Here is a 17759-nt window from a genome sequence, read left to right as displayed (position 1 = left end):
GTCTAGTCATAGTCTAGTCATAGTCTAGTCATAGTCTAGTCATAGTCTAGTCATAGTCTAGTCATAGTCTAGTCATAGTCTAGTCATAGTCTAGTCATAGTCTAGTCATAGTCTAGTCATAGTCTAGTCATAGTCTAGTCATAGTCTAGTCATAGTCTAGTCATAGTCTAGTCATAGTCTAGTCATAGTCTAGTCATAGTCTAGTCATAGTCTAGTCATAGTCTAGTCATAGTCTAGTCATAGTCTAGTCATAGTCTAGTCATAGTCTAGTCATAGTCTAGTCATAGTCTAGTCATAGTCTAGTCATAGTCTAGTCATAGTCTAGTCATAGTCTAGTCATAGTCTAGTCATAGTCTAGTCATAGTCTAGTCATAGTCTAGTCATAGTCTAGTCATAGTCTTAGTCTTAGTCTTAGTCTTAGTCTTAGTCTTAGTCTTAGTCTTAGTATTAGTCTTAGTCTTAGTCTTAGTCTTAGTCTTAGTCTTAGTCTTAGTCTTCGTCTTAGTCTTAGTCTTAGTCTTAGTCTTAGTCTTAGTCTTAGTCTTAGTCTTAGTCTTAGTCTTAGTCTAGTCATAGTCTAGTCATAGTCTAGTCATAGTCTAGTCATAGTCTAGTCATAGTCTAGTCATAGTCTAGTCATAGTCTAGTCATAGTCTAGTCATAGTCTAGTCATAGTCTAGTCATAGTCTAGTCATAGTCTAGTCATAGTCTAGTCATAGTCTAGTCATAGTCTAGTCATAGTCTAGTCATAGTCTAGTCATAGTCTAGTCATAGTCTAGTCATAGTCTAGTCATAGTCTAGTCATAGTCTAGTCATAGTCTAGTCATAGTCTAGTCATAGTCTAGTCATAGTCTAGTCATAGTCTAGTCATAGTCTAGTCATAGTCTAGTCATAGTCTAGTCATAGTCTAGTCATAGTCTAGTCATAGTCTAGTCATAGTCTAGTCATAGTCTAGTCATAGTCTAGTCTTAGTCTTAGTCTTAGTCTTAGTCTTAGTCTTAGTCTTAGTCTTAGTCTTAGTCTTAGTCTTAGTCTTAGTCTTAGTCTTAGTCTTAGTCTTAGTCTTAGTCTTAGTCTTAGTCTTAGTCTTAGTCTTAGTCTTAGTCTTAGTCTTAGTCTTAGTCTTAGTCTTAGTCTTAGTCTTAGTCTTAGTCTTAGTCTTAGTCTTAGTCTTAGTCTTAGTCTTAGTCTTAGTCTTAGTCTTAGTCTTAGTCTTAGTCTTAGTCTTAGTCTTAGTCTTAGTCTTAGTCTTAGTCTTAGTCTTAGTCTTAGTCTTAGTCTTAGTCTTAGTCTTAGTCTTAGTCTTAGTCTTAGTCTTAGTCTTAGTCTTAGTCTTAGTCTTAGTCTTAGTCTTAGTCTTAGTCTTAGTCTTAGTCTTAGTCTTAGTCTTAGTCTTAGTCTTAGTCTTAGTCTTAGTCTTAGTCTTAGTCTTAGTCTTAGTCTTAGTCTTAGTCTTAGTCTTAGTCTTAGTCTTAGTCTTAGTCTTAGTCTTAGTCTTAGTCTTAGTCTTAGTCTTAGTCTTAGTCTTAGTCTTAGTCTTAGTCTTAGTCTTAGTCTTAGTCTTAGTCTTAGTCTTAGTCTTAGTCTTAGTCTTAGTCTTAGTCTTAGTCTTAGTCTTAGTCTTAGTCTTAGTCTTAGTCTTAGTCTTAGTCTTAGTCTTAGTCTTAGTCTTAGTCTTAGTCTTAGTCTTAGTCTTAGTCTTAGTCTTAGTCTTAGTCTTAGTCTTAGTCTTAGTCTTAGTCTTAGTCTTAGTCTTAGTCTTAGTCTTAGTCTTAGTCTTAGTCTTAGTCTTAGTCTTAGTCTTAGTCTTAGTCTTAGTCTTAGTCTTAGTCTTAGTCTTAGTCTTAGTCTTAGTCTTAGTCTTAGTCTTAGTCTTAGTCTTAGTCTTAGTCTTAGTCTTAGTCTTAGTCTTAGTCTTAGTCTTAGTCTTAGTCTTAGTCTTAGTCTTAGTCTTAGTCTTAGTCTTAGTCTTAGTCTTAGTCTTAGTCTTAGTCTTAGTCTTAGTCTTAGTCTTAGTCTTAGTCTTAGTCTTAGTCTTAGTCTTAGTCTTAGTCTTAGTCTTAGTCTTAGTCTTAGTCTTAGTCTTAGTCTTAGTCTTAGTCTTAGTCTTAGTCTTAGTCTTAGTCTTAGTCTTAGTCTTAGTCTTAGTCTTAGTCTTAGTCTTAGTCTTAGTCTTAGTCTTAGTCTTAGTCTTAGTCTTAGTCTTAGTCTTAGTCTTAGTCTTAGTCTTAGTCTTAGTCTTAGTCTTAGTCTTAGTCTTAGTCTTAGTCTTAGTCTTAGTCTTAGTCTTAGTCTTAGTCTTAGTCTTAGTCTTAGTCTTAGTCTTAGTCTTAGTCTTAGTCTTAGTCTTAGTCTTAGTCTTAGTCTTAGTCTTAGTCTTAGTCTTAGTCTTAGTCTTAGTCTTAGTCTTAGTCTTAGTCTTAGTCTTAGTCTTAGTCTTAGTCTTAGTCTTAGTCTTAGTCTTAGTCTTAGTCTTAGTCTTAGTCTTAGTCTTAGTCTTAGTCTTAGTCTAGTCTTTGGCTGGTTGTGTGTTGATCTCTTTGTAGTTTTAAATTCTTATTATGCAAAGTTATTGGTAAATTCTAATTCTAATACTTATTAGTAAACATATTTTTAATTACAATTATAAAAATTCCAAAAACTACCACCCAGTTCCCATTCATTTGTAATAAACTCATTTACATTTATATTAAATTTAGCCTCACTTGCACTCATATTTTACGCCTTTTCTATTATTATTAGACTTTGATTAAGAATCCAGTCCCCCCTTCAGCCTCTCCTCCCCCACAATATCAACAAAAACATCATATTTCTACAACATTGAACATGTCTAGTCATGTCTCATTCATGTGTCATAAACCGCAGCTTATGCAGGGTTTAATTATGCCTCATATATCAGCAAATCGTATTAAAATATTGTGCCTCCACATACCAACGACATAGAAAACAATGCAAACGATGCCCCCAAAATGTGTTATTCTTTCCTCAATAAATCCATCTTATTTTGTGATATTAATGGCTGGAATACACTTGTTTAGGAAAAAATTAAAGCAAATTTCTATTTTTTGTTATAATTTGGTTTTGATTACAATTATTACAATGATGTTTTGCCGCTTGCCGGCCGGCAAAATAAGGGTGAAAGTTGTGGCCCCCTTCTTTCAGGCGTAGATACAGAGTTAGAACTTTTGGGGGTAAGACAGAAACGAAAACAAGTGTTGCCAATTGTTGTGCTTGGTAAAACGTGTCATTTGCCCTCATGAATGTTGCACAGTTGCAATCTACTTTTTTTTTGTTTAAGGAAAGTAAAACTTTTGCTAAAGTTTTTTGTACAGACTCTTCCCTTGAAATTTTATTGATACAACATTTTTATAGATTATTAGATTCTATTCATTTTAACCACTAAAATATGAAGGCTGTTTTAGTTTAAGTAACAAATTTTTATGGTTTTTCTTTTATTTTTTTGTAATAGAAAGTGCGTGTCTAGTTTTGTGGTAAAAATTGGTTTGAATTAAACTTTAATTTTACAAAGTGGCAATAATAACGAAAAATTTGTGTTCTAACTTAAAGGGGGAGTATGAATTTAATTCATTTGTTACAAATCTTCAAAAGAAGGTGTGTTTGTTATCTGTGAATTTAAGTTTTAAGGGAAAGAGCTGATTTTTGGGAAATATCAAAGCAATTTGTTTGCTTGTACTGTGTAAAAAAGGACAATATTTTGAAAATTCATTGAAGTGTTAAGTTAGGAAAATTAGCTAAGGGAATTTCATGGCTTTATTACAGGGAATCATAAACAAAATTTGAATTATTTTGTTAAAAAAGTCATAAAGATTTGAAAATAGCATTAAATTAAAAACTTAATCAGTAGTAGAAAGTTTTAAAAATTAGTCTCACATTGATAATTTGGTGGTTAAGAAACTGGAAATTGGTCTCAGATATATAATGTTTGGGTTTCGCAACTCATGAGCAGTTTGCTTTAAACACTTTAAAGTCAATGTAAAAATGCCGTCATCTATTAAAACAATTACAAAAGATTTCTACGCTCATTAAGTGACAATTATTGTCACAAACAATGCAAATCGGTGTCTCTTAGATATTAAAGAACTTTGATCTTGAACTGTTGTATTCAATAAAAAATATTCTTTGCCACCTATGTTGCAAAAAAATAAACAATAAATTAAAAAGACACAATGAATTTGCAAATTCTATACAATAAAAAAAAAAACTCAAAAGGACTTGCAAATAAAAGATATTCAAAAAAAGAAACCTTAATGAATACTAACGCCTTCTCTTAACAATAGGAGCAAACAATCAATATACCACCAATACTTTCCACAATTTGTCTTCTCTTTGGCACAATAAAAATCAAACCTTGAACCAGCCCTACGAGAACACCCACTCAATAACGATGCTGATGATGATGATGGTGAGAATTTTAACAAAAGTGTTGCAACATCAAACATCAGTTTAGTTGCATAAACGTCTTTTCAACTCTCTACAAATACCATTTATAACTATGTTGCATGAATAATTGCTGAAAGAATTGTTAAAAAAAAATTGTATTTTGAAACAAAAGATTTCAAAAATATGCTCTGTAGCTCATTCTTTTACAGGTACATTTGCAACATATGCTTGGGTTATATATTTTTGTTAAATATTTGTTAGTTTTTATTTTCTTTTATACATTTTAGTTACCAGTACTGTTGTTTTCCTACCATAAACAATGCAATCTAATTTATAGAATTCATAAAGAAATGCGGAAAAATGGAAGGAGGAGGCAACATGTAAGGCAAACTGACCGCATTATTGTTGCATGTGGTTTTTTATTTACTCAAATGCTGAAAAGGGAAACAAGTCAAAAGGTACCCTATAGAAGTTATACAATAGTTTGAAAAATAACTCTGATACAATAAAGGAGAGTTTAATCAAATAAACCTTTTTTGAAAAACGCGAATAATAAGTTATAGAATTATTTGAAAATTATGCTAGTGTCCTTTTCAATCTTGGTATACACTTAATTTCAGACTATTTATATACAACTTCTGTGACTTCTTGATAATAATTGAGATCATCACAGATCTCAATTATTATCAAAATCCCGATGAAGGGATGTATGGATGGTAGTACCGTTTTTTATCATAATGGCTTTCGAAGGGCTGATTTCACTCGGGCCTGCTACTGACTGTTAATGTTATTTCGAAAGCAAAGTAACGCCCAAACATATTAGTCCAACACCCACTTCTAAATCGTCCGTCCATCCGGCTGGCTGGCAATTTAAATCTTGTGCGCAAAGTATAGGTCTCAATTTTTAAGATATTTCGCATAATTATGTCCTGCCGAAATAGGACTTTGTTGTCATAAATGTAATATTTATATAGTTCCTAGACAAATAAGATTTATATAAAAGAAAATCACATTTAATTTGTTTGATCAATTGTAAGAACCACTTCATAAAATCACCCTAATCACTTAAATCACATACAATTCAACAGATAGGAAATGTCGAGACCAAATTTCATGACGATCGGCTCATAACACAGTGCAACAGTGAAAATAACACACGCTCATGACTATATAGGTTCGACTCTACTACCAAAGTGCAGTAAAACCCTGTACTCAGTTTGTCCACCTGTACCCTGTACTCAGATGACACCTTTTTTAGAGGCCCCACTGATTTTCAGACACTTTGGGGGCCCATAAAAAAAAATCGGTCACCAAAATGGACAAACTGAATATAGGGTTTTAATACCCTTTGGTAGTAGAGTCAAGCCTATACTGTCATGATCTTGTGTTTTTCCAAAAGTCTGCATTTGTTGCATAGTGTAATTGGTCATAGCTCCCATGTATGGTGCACTTCCAAAAAATTAAATTTAACAAAAATAAGTTTCATATAGAAAGAAATCACACAACCTAATTTCAGGAAGATCGATCCGTAATTAGTACAGCTCCCACTTCCGAAAATCACTCACGAAAACAATTTTTTTTTTAAAACAAACACAAACTGCGAATCGTTTTGCTTGTCTGCAGATACACCCAGAGTCTCTGGCGGGAATCGAACCCGCAACCCTCAGATTAATAGTTCAGCACAGTATCGACTGGTCTATCGGGGCACCTTATAGACCCCTAATGTGAAAGGGGTCTAACAAAGTAAGTTTCAGCTATTTAGTGTATTGATTATTTGAAAGCCTTGATATTCCTATAAAAGACTGTCGCGGTCAGAGTTACGATAATGCATCAAATATGACTAGAAAAAAGTATAATAGACAAATGTGAATGTGAAATTCTCGTTCCATGTGCTGCAAATTCACTAAACTTAATAGATGTTCAGGCTGTGGAATGTAGAAAAATAATTTTTTTTTTTTTTGTAACCAAAAGATGGAAACTTATGTCAGCAAATAAGGTTCTGAAGTCTCTCCCGGATAAAAGATGGTCTGCGCGTGCAAATGATATTAATCTTTATATATATAATTCTTCTGTACGTGTGTTAGTAACTAAACTCCTCCGTAACGGCTGGGCCGATTTCGATGAAATTTGTTGTGTGTGTTTGAGTGGGTCCCCGGATGGTTTAGATTCACAATTGACCTATATAGGAACAATGGGCATGGCACCTCCCATACAAAGTCTTCAAACTTTGTGTGTGCTATGGCAGAACAACGTTTGCCGGGACAGCTAGTGTTCTGTAAAATGTTTATAATAATATTTCTAGTTTTGACATCAATTGCAAGTGATATCAATCAACTAGGAGAAAAAAGAAATGAGGAGACAAGAATTAAGGATATTTTTCTAACAGATATATATATAATCACCTTTTGGGAACTATAAACTAATGAAGCTTACAGAATAGCACTACAACCATGGCCGTTGCAACAAAACTTTACGGATCACTGGGCGATTATGTTAATAATGTACGCAATAACATTGATCTGTCTGAAAGAACTAGAATTCGTGTCAAACATATCACATTTTTTTTGAAGGCTCATCAGAAAATATACAGTTGAATGGCAAAGACAAATTCAGGGTATATATCTTTATTTCTATAATCGACACATTATATGCTCAACTAGCTGAACCCGGTATGCGTTGCTGGCCTTTAGAAAACATATGTTTTATATTGCATCTCGATCTCGATTTTAATATACAGTGTCGGACAAAGTCGGTGATCCACCATTTAATCCTAATACATGAGCTGGCATTTCGGCTGGTTCCAATGAATTCAAAAATTCAGTAGCATAATTAACGATTTGTTCTTCGTTCATCGATCGTCAAACGATTTGTATTTTATTGTTTCGCCAGGCAGTTTCAATTGTATTTGGTCATCGAGCTTGTTAACAGCATAATTTTTTGATGCCAAAATTGCACGTTCCCACAGTCAATCCTGGAGCGATTGGCTTCTAGTCTTTCGATATGCTGTTGAGGTGTCTCTGCAGCTCTCGCTGAAGATGCACTGCGACGCATTTGCTGAAGTCATGATTCTCGTTCTCTTCTCGGAAACAAATTTTATTTGAATAAAACCATTATTTTTAATAAAAAGTGGAATGCGGAGAGTTATTTAATATATTATTATTATACCCTACACCACCATAGTGGGGAGGGTATAATGCGTTTGTGCAGATGTGTGCAACGCCCAAAAATGTTAGTCTAACACCCACCTTAAAGTATACCGATCGACTTAGCATCACTTTCTGAGTCGATTAAACGATGTCCGTCCGTCTGGCTGGCTGGCTGGCTGGCTGTCCATGTAAACTTTGTGCGCAGAGGACAGGTCGCAATTTTGAAGATATTTCGATCAAATCTGGTACATATTATTTTTTCGGCCCAAGGACCAAGCCTATTGAAACTGGCTGAAATCTGTCCATTATTTCACCTAGCCCCCATGCAAATGTCCTTCCAAAATTGGACTTTATCGGTCATAAATGTTTAATTTATATATGTATCTCCACAAATTGCGCTCCAAATAAGTTTTATATATACAAAATTCATGTCACCAATTTTTGTTACGATCGGTCCATAATTAGTCATAGCTCCCATATAGATCAGGTTCCGAAAATCACTTTAACGTGCATAAATCGCTTAAAAATATTGGTATACACACAAAATTCAACATAGTAAACTCTCATATAGACATAAATTACACGACCTAATTTCATGGTGATCGGTCCATAATTGGTCATAGCTTCCATATAAGGCCCACTTCCGAAAAGCACTCAAAAATATAAATTATTGAAATTTTAAAAGAAAAAGGTTTTTGCTCTTTCACTTAGTGTAGGGTATTATATGGTCGGGCTTGACCGATCATACTTTCTTACTTGTTTTTTTTATAGATTTCATATGGAAATTTCTTATTCCTAATATGCAAGACTAAACAAAATTGATTATCACAGACCGAAAATCAAAAATCTGACTTTACACTGTTACCCAAAGGGCTTTTCTTAAGATTCCGTGAACATTTCATAGAAATCGGTCCAGCCGTTTTTTATATATATGGATGGCATTAGCGGTATAATGTTAAAATTTTATTATGCCACGCCTCTCCGTCCACAGACCGAAAATCAAAAATCTGAATTTACATTGTTACCCGCCAGGCTTTTCTGAAGATTATCTGAAAATTTCATCAAAATCGGTTCAGCCGTTTTTGAGTTCATTCGGAACATGCATACATACATACCCACATAAAAACATCCATTTTTATATATGGGGGATTTCACGTCAAGTGGGTTCACAACCAACGATGTCTTCCGATTGGGATAAATTTACAGCGAGGTTAGACCTATTGGATAGTAATTCAGACACAATTTTTCAATTGTGACCCCCTCTATGAGTTAGAATTGATCAAAATTTGAAATTTTGGCCAAACATGGAATTTTTCTCATCCATGTAACTTATTACCTATTGTTCTAAGCAAAATGTGTTCCAAATAGTTTAGATCAGGGAAGCGCAAAAAGAGAAATTGTAGTTTATGTGCATGTATGGGTTAAAAATAAAAAAAATTCCAACAACATCAAGCAACAGAATGAAATATTTGTATTTTTATGCTCTATTGTTTGCAACTAAATGAGTTATTTGTATTTTTTACGCTCTTGCTGTGTGTTTTGTTTACTTTCGGGTTGTGTATGTGCAAATTCACTAAAATGTTCGTAATCTCAACAATATGAACGCCTACCAATGGTTTAGATAGATATTTTTCAATCTTTCGAATAAAAATATTTAAAAAAAAAAATAAAAAAAAAATTTTATTTTTTTTCCGAAATCAAAAACTTTTTTGACTTTTTTTCAAAATGGCCCCTTTTTTTTCTGCAAATAAAGCTTTGATATTTTCCTTGAAGATCTATTTGTTCTCTTAGTGGGATGCGAGTTCGATATCTATCAAAAAAATGTTTTGACACTCAAAACATGCAACTTTTGACATTAGCAAAATCAAAAACTTTGTTCACTTTTTTTTCAAAATGGACCCTTTTTTAATTTAATTTTTTTGCTCAAAAGAAAGCTTAAATATTTTCCTTGAAGACCTATTGGGTCTCTTAGTGGAATGCTAGTTCGATATCTATCAAAATAAATGTTTTGTAACTCAAAACATGCAATTTCAATTGAAAACAAACTTAGTTTTCTTTCTCAGTTAATATCAATTTATTCTGATCAGTTGCCAAAAAATGTAAAGATTTTACAGAATTCTATCACGACGACACACAGTGGGGCAGAATCGAAATTTTTTGGAAATAAATCTGGCATTTCTAAACGGCTGGTCCGATTGGGATAAAATTTGACGTGTTTAATTTAATTTAATTTATTAAAATGGATCCTACAAATGCTCCAGGGGCGGCGCTATGGGGGCTCAATGTAGAGTACCTTTTAAACACGTGCCATTTTTTTGTTTCCCATCCGATTTCAAAGATGTTTATATTTTTGGAAAGCGCTCTGCTAGGTCTTGAAAAAACATGATTGCGTGTGCTATTTATCTGTTCTAATTTTCGAGTTATAGTCATTTAAAAATTTAAATTTTAAAATTTGGCCATACCTTGGCCCGCTATTTTAAAAATATAGGGCGTAATTTTGGACCAAATGGACTCGAATTTTTTTTGTTAGTTGGACAACTAAATTAGCAATAATATACAAAAGATTTCAAATCAATTATGTATTATGGATCCAAAAATAAACGATTTTCAATTTAAATATTAAAAAAATAGTAGATTTTTGCTGTTTTTTGGGCGAAAAGGTGACGTAACTCTTTTTTTTATTAAAAAAAAAAAACTTTCTTTAAGAACATACAACAATTTTATGTTTTTCTGTAAGGTGTCTCTACGGAGAACATTTTGGTATAAAAAAACATGTCCCACTTTTCAAATATGTCGACTCTACGTCCTTCGGAATTTCACCTATTTTCTTAACAAAATTTCTACTTTGGGCCACATGTTCTAAAATCACAAAGCTGGGATCAGAAAACGGAAAGCAGCTTTAGAAACCTTTATGTGTTCCCTATTTATCGCCAAAGTATTTTCCCAGCCCCTAAGGAAATGTGGACCCTATAGGCGAAATTGTAAAAATAAAAATTTTTGGGATTTTCGATCCAATTTTTAGGAATTGCGGGATTTCCTTTGACCTTTTGACAAGTTGTTTTACACTTTAGAATGACAAATTTAAAAAACCTTGAAAATTTCATATTACATATTTATTGAGTTTCTAAAACTAAAATTTGTATCAAAATTTTAATTAGATTGCAAATATAAGGACCAATTGGATCCACATTTATTCCGAACTAATTGTGTTTGTTTAGATAAGTTAATTTTTGTTCTTACAAAAGAGAAATTCAAGTCAATATCTCAATTAGATTCAAAAATACGCCACTTTTCAGTTACCAATCTAGATGTCATGTAATCGTATAGTATCTTAGCAAGGACAGTCTTGTTGATGGCCAAAATCTCAGACAGTATTATTCTGCATTGATCCTGCAAATACTCTCTTAATAAATTTGTATAAAACAAGAATTTCCCTCCTATTAGTACCTAAATTAAATTCATGGTTTCTATGTCTATTTTCCAGCGTTTCGGAATAGTAAAATTTACTTATTTATCGCTTCTTTGTAAGTTTTCTACAAAATTATGAACAGATCTTAAAATATATTAGACTGGAGAGATTTTGAATAAGAAAATTATAAGTCTTAACAGATTGATGGGAAGTAGATTCATGAACAAATCAAAGACAACATATTTCTAATGACCTCCAAATAATTGATCATGTTACCAACTCCTAGTAAAACTTATTATACATATTCATCCTCCTGGGAGTGGTTTTTTTTTACAAACAAAATGAACCACAAAATATATTTGATTAAAAACAATAAATAACAAACGAAAAATCTACAAAACAACTATAAAACCCATAAAAAAGAAGAAACAAAAGGATATTTATTATTTTGGAGCTTAGAGACAAAGGACTTGAACAATGCACTTGTTCTTTTATATTTTGACTTTGGACTGCTTTACAAAAAATATAAAATAAAAAAAACTACTCATACATGAGAATTGTTGAGTTCTTTTTTTCTTTTTTTGCGGCATTTTCTTTTTATGACATCAATTGTTTGATGATGTAAAGTTAAGTTAAATAAGGGCTCTGAACCACAACTGGCCCATGCAACAATAAAGACTCTAGTTTAGTAACTGACAACAACAGCAGACATTTCAAAGGCAAACAAAAACAAGAAAGAAAATAACATGAAACGATAAAAAGGACACGCGCTCCGCAGGATATCAAAAGCAGTTTAATACAAGAAAAGGTCCTGGCTATTTAAAGCGGCATTTGGTTTCATTTTGCAATATGGTCAACACTTGTTATGGTGTTTAGAGATACAATGCTCTGCTCTCTCTCTTTATCTCGCTCTCTCTTTAAAATTGCTTTTGTATTTATTTTTAATAAACTCCCGCTTTAATCTTGTTTTTGTCTTGTTCTGTCCTGGGAACATAATATTTTATTTTATCTCATGATCTAAGTATCTATACTAATCATACATAACTGTCCTGTAGATTGAAGTCATTGTTCAAATTTAATCAATTGGCAAATATGCCTTGAAAATCAATAGATACTTTTTCTTACATTTGTTTTTTATAACTCCGGGAGATTAGTTTATAATTGTCATTGTATATTACGAAATCTTTGTATCTCAGGTATTTAGGTTGTTTTTAGTTGTTAATTCATGTCATTAAAGATAGTTTAAGTACACACATATTGTAGAAAAGCCAGACAGTCATTTGAAAAAAGATTTGGTTGACGGCGGCTTTGCTTTATTGAAGTGCGTAGACGTTAAAACAAGTGCTTAACAAGGCTAAAGGCGCCTGTTTGATTTTCACCGTGTCCTTGATTGAATGTATCTGATATTGAGACAAATTTATGTTTTTTAAGTCAAGTGCTTACGGCTATGACCGCCTTTTATAAAGCCGTTTTAGTCGTCTCCTTTGGCATCTTGTAAATTCTTGTGTAATTCTCACTTTAAGCAGACTTATTAAGACAGCCACTTGATCTGGTTTCAATAATGATTAATGTGCCTTTCATAGGTCATATCAGGGATTTTTTGTTTTAATCCTGGCGGGGTTTAAAATTTATTTATAGAGATTCATTTGGATTTTTATATTTGAAGTCAAATCTGGTGGAAAATAAGAACTGGCTATTGTCTTTGAAATTAATACTTTTACCCGCTATGAATTCGATGAGATTTTTAACAAAAATATGTTGATAAGTATTTAATACAAAGAGATTCACTAGGATTCACAAAGGCAAATCTTTTTGATATACAAATGTTACAAATATGCGAGGAAAACTAATATCCCAACATAGATAATGTTCTTTGTTAGTCATACGATGATATTGCAATATCAGTTTCAGAAATGTATTAGGCTGAGATCTCCTCCATTGATTGGCAAATAGTTGAAACTTTGAGTGGCTTAATGGTGCCTTAGTTTTTGATATCGATGAAAAGGATTCCGATGTTGCTGGTCCCTCCACCTCAGTTACTCATATACCAAAAAAGGATTTTGCTGAAAAAAGTAAGAGGATCCAACTTTTAAATGTTTCTTCGATTGTAAAATCTAAGTCGTGCGAGGAATTGGTTTTAGCAACAAAAGTTAGTTTGTAAAAATCTGACAAAAGAGATGCTGCATGTGGAATTAAGGAATTAACCACCTCTCCAATGAGAGCAACTAAAATTAAAAAATACAGTTTTCTGCCCGCCAAATATTCCTATTGCGTATACTCCTGAAGAGGCCTTGGCTTTATTTATAGACGGATACTATAGTAAACACACATATAAGTTAATGCAAACAGGCGCCAAGAACCGAAACGCAAATATATATCCAACGTACCATGTTGTAAAATCTGCGAAAGAAAAGTGCTATCTCAGTAATATGATATTTTCGGATGTTTCAGCACAAGTTTCTTTGCAGGGTTAGTCGATAAGACAGTTGAAAGGTTAGGAGAACTTCAAATTGACTTACTGGAACAAACTAAACCACTTAAAATGACATACAAGTGGGGATGTGATGGAAGTAGTGGTCATTCAAACTATAAACAACAATTTATCGATAGTTATGCTGATAACTCTGATCAACATCTTTTAAATCTAATAATGTCCTTTTTGGCAAAATCCACGCCCTTCATCAACACGTTTCTGTTGGCCTATTAAAATTATTTTTGAAAAAGAAAGCAAGGCGCTAATAAAGCAAGAAATTTCAATTGTTGAGAACCAGATTTCTGCAATCCTGCCAACAAAAATTAAAATTGGAAGTGAAGAGTTTATGGTGCATCATAATTTCTTATTAACTATGATAGATGGGAATATCTTCAGCACTATTTCAGACTCGTCATGGCAAGCATGTGGAATATGTGGAGCATCATCGAGTATAATGAATAACTTAGAGGTAATTGGAAAACTCTCATGCGATGAAAATTTGTATAAGTTCGGGATTTCTATTTTACATGCTTAGATACGTTGTTTTAAATGTGTTTTACATATTTCATATAAGCTTGTTATAAAAGGGTGGAAGCCTCGTAATACTGGAAAATCAAAAAAAGATTTTAAAAGAAAATATTAAATCTCAAATGCATTTACTGGTCGATGCCCCAAAACCTGGAATGAGCTCTACAAATGACGAAAATACGGCTAGACGTTTTTTTAGTCAAACAGCCTTAGCATCAAGTGTAACTGGAGTGAGTGAAATCTTAACAAAGAGATTGCAAATTATTTTAAAAACAATGTCCAGTGGATACACCGTAAATGTTGCAGTTTACGCCGTTACTTAGCAGATACCTCGAAATTATACGTTGAAATATATCCATGGTACTATATGACATCCAGTCTCCACAAAATATTAATACATGTTCAACAGTTTTCGTTACCCATTGGAATGATATCTGAAGAGGCCTTAGAGTCCAGAAATAAAGATATTAGAAATGTACGTGAATTTCATACACGAAAGATTTCGCGTGAAAGCACGATGCAAGATTTATTTCAATATTTAATAGTATCTTCGGATCCCATCATATCATCCATTTCAAAAAAATCTTTCAAAAATCGAAATTCGGAACCTTTTTGTGCTTATGTTTTGTCTTTACTTTCTGAACTTATCTTGCTAGAAATGGAAAAAGGTGTTCTAGCGGACTATTTAAGTGATGAGGGGAGTGACTAAAGACGTTTTAGGACTATAAACACATGGACAATGTATTGCAAACTGGTTATCGTGTTAGTAAAATTCTCAGCGTATATTTCCAATAATAACATTCTCCACAAGAGAAGTTCTTAAATTTTTAGATTTTGTTTAACAAAATTTTAAAAATACATATTGAAGACGCAGATCAGCAATTTCGGATCCTAGTGAGACAAAAAAAAATAATCATACCACAGCTTTTGTGAATCTTGAAAGGTTGAAAATAAGTCTTAGACTTCTGAATTTTCCTATAAGTGTGGCCTGGAACACACATTGGTCGGAGTAGAACTGAAACTTGAGTTCAGTAGTTGGCCAGTTGTGACTCTACAGCAGAGGTTCGCAAAAATAAATCCTCTCACCAACACATTCAATTCTTTATTTTATACAGTACACCTACAAACACACAAATACAAAAACTGAAAAAATAAAGAAAAAGTCATACACCAGTACTCATTAGGGTGGCCCTTAATAAACGAAAGTTGGATTTTGGCCATTCTCACCCTCCAGTTTGGTGAACATTAGTAAAAAAAATCATCTTGAAAAAATTTTAGGTAATTCGGTTGGGGATAAGAAGTGCCGCAAGCCCTCTGAAGTTTTGAGATGCATTTACAAGGGGAAAAAATGCATTTTTTCAGTTTTTGTAAAAATTTTGCCATTAAAAAATTACTTTTGCAATTTAATTTAAAAGAATCGAAATGTGTACGTAATCGTCGTTCTAATAAGACATAAAAAAAAGAAATTGGTTAAAAAATGTTAAAGTTATTAAAAATTCGCCAGGCCATTAACGTGTCTCAGGCAACTAGAATATGAAAGGTAGGAACAAAATTAACATATTTTGATAATTATTAAAATTAAAGCTCATTTTTACTTAAAATATGTCCATATTTACTTGTATATGAGTTTTTGTCTTCGTAGGATACCGCTAACCTATTCTTAGGTATGACCAAAAAAAAAAAAAATTTTTTTTAACGGCAGTTTCAAAACTCCATTTTCAAATTTTTAAAAATTTTGTTAAACAAATTTCAGAATTTTTTGATCATCTCATTGGGATTTATTAAGAATATAATAGGGAATAAAAATGTGAAAAAATTATGAAAATATCTCTAATAGTTTTTCCGTACCTACGATTTAAATTTTGAAATTTTCGAGAAAAACCAATTATTTGGCAATTTTTAGGCGAATGAGCTCTATTTCCTTACTCTTGTGAATTTTAAGCAAAACTTATTCAGAATATTATAGTCCAGATAATTCTAAATATACTCTGGAATTTTTAATAAAATCGGAAAACGTTAACCCTTAAATCGTGAAAGTCAAAGGTCAAATTTTTCAATATTTGGAATTTTTCATGGAGAGATAGCTAAATGTTATATACTTTTGGGCCGATTTTGATGAAACTTAAGAAAAATATAACATAAACTCTAGGGTTTATAATAACAGCACAAGAATGGAAATTAACGCTTAATGGCACTTGGGATTAAAATGACCCCAAACTTTTAAAATCATAATTTTTTTATGGTTTTAGAAGTTTGGGGTCATTTTAACCCCAAGTGCTATATAGGGTTAATTTTAATTTCTCTGCTGTTTTTGTAAATACTAGGCTTTGTGTTATATTTTGTAAAATTTCATCAAAATCGGCCCAAAAATATACAACATTTCGAAATCTTTCCAAATTCGAAATATTGAAATATTTGACCTTTGGCCTTCACGATTTAAGGGTTAACGTTTTCCGATTTTATTAAACGTTCCAGAGTATATTTAGAATTATCTGGACTATAATATTCTGAATAAGTTTTGCTTAAAATTCACAAGAGTAAGGAAATAGAGTTCATTCGCCTAAAATTGCCAAATAATTGGTTTTTCTCGAAAATTTCAAAATTTAAATCGCAGGTACGGAAAAACTATAAGAGATATTTTCATAATTTTTTCACACTTTTATTCCTATTATATTCTTAATAAATCCCTATGAGATGATCAAAAAATTCTGAAATTTGTTTAACAAAATTTTTAAAAATTTGAAAATGGAGTTTTGAAACTGCCGTTAAAAAAATTTATTTTTTTGTTCATACCTATGAATAGGTTAGAGGTATCCTACGAAGACAAAAACTCATATAAAAGTAAATATGGACATATTTTAAGTAAAAATGAGCTTTAATTTTAATAATTATCAAAATATGTTAATTTTGTTCCTACCTTTCATATTCTAGTTGCCTGAGACACGTTAATGGCCTGGCGAATTTTTAATAACTTTAACATTTTTTGACCAATTTCTGTTTTTTATGTCTCATTAGAACGACGATTACGTACACATTTCGATTCTTTTAAATTAAATTGTAAAAGTAATTTTTTAATGGCAAAATTTTTACAAAAACTGAAAAAAATGCATTTTTTCCCCTTGTAAATGCATCTCAAAACTTCAGAGGGCTTGCGGCACGTGTTATCCTCAACCGATTTAATTAAAATTTTTTCAGGATGATTTTTTTACTAATGTTCACCAAACTGGAGGGTTAGAATGGCAAAAATCCAACTTTCGTTTATTAAGGGCCACCCTAGTACTCATGCGTATTCCTAATTGTCTCGTTGAGTGGACAACGACTACTAAAATGTAAGAGCATAAGAATACGTGTGATTTTATTTTCCACAATTGTGGTATGGGCTGCGCATTACTGCTCTACAGTTAAAGGTATCTTCAAACCCACGAATAGTTATGTCGCGATTATGGGTTTGGATAGCACCATACCCGAAACTGAACAATGTTCAGTTGCGTTTTGGCAACTTTTTATTGAGCACCCAGACCAAGTGTTTTTCTCAAACTTCGCTACCTTTCAGTTTTTGAACCAACAGAAGTAGCTGCAAGACCATCCCAATTGGCATCTATGCTGATATTAATACACCTAGGTGAGCTTTAAGTTGAGAACCCGTTAACGTTTTAAACCTGTAATTATACCCAATGTTGGGAAATAGGGTAGATTCATAGCGATTCTCAAATATTATAGGCGGATAATCAATTTGTCACTTGTCCCTAAGACTCTATTCCTCCCACAGCTGCACCTTCACCTACCATTACATAGCTCACAG

Source organism: Calliphora vicina, chromosome 3 (genome assembly GCF_958450345.1).
Source record: "Calliphora vicina chromosome 3, idCalVici1.1, whole genome shotgun sequence".
NCBI classification, from domain to species: Eukaryota; Metazoa; Arthropoda; class Insecta; order Diptera; family Calliphoridae; genus Calliphora; species Calliphora vicina.
Note: the sequence above shows the minus strand (reverse complement) of the source record.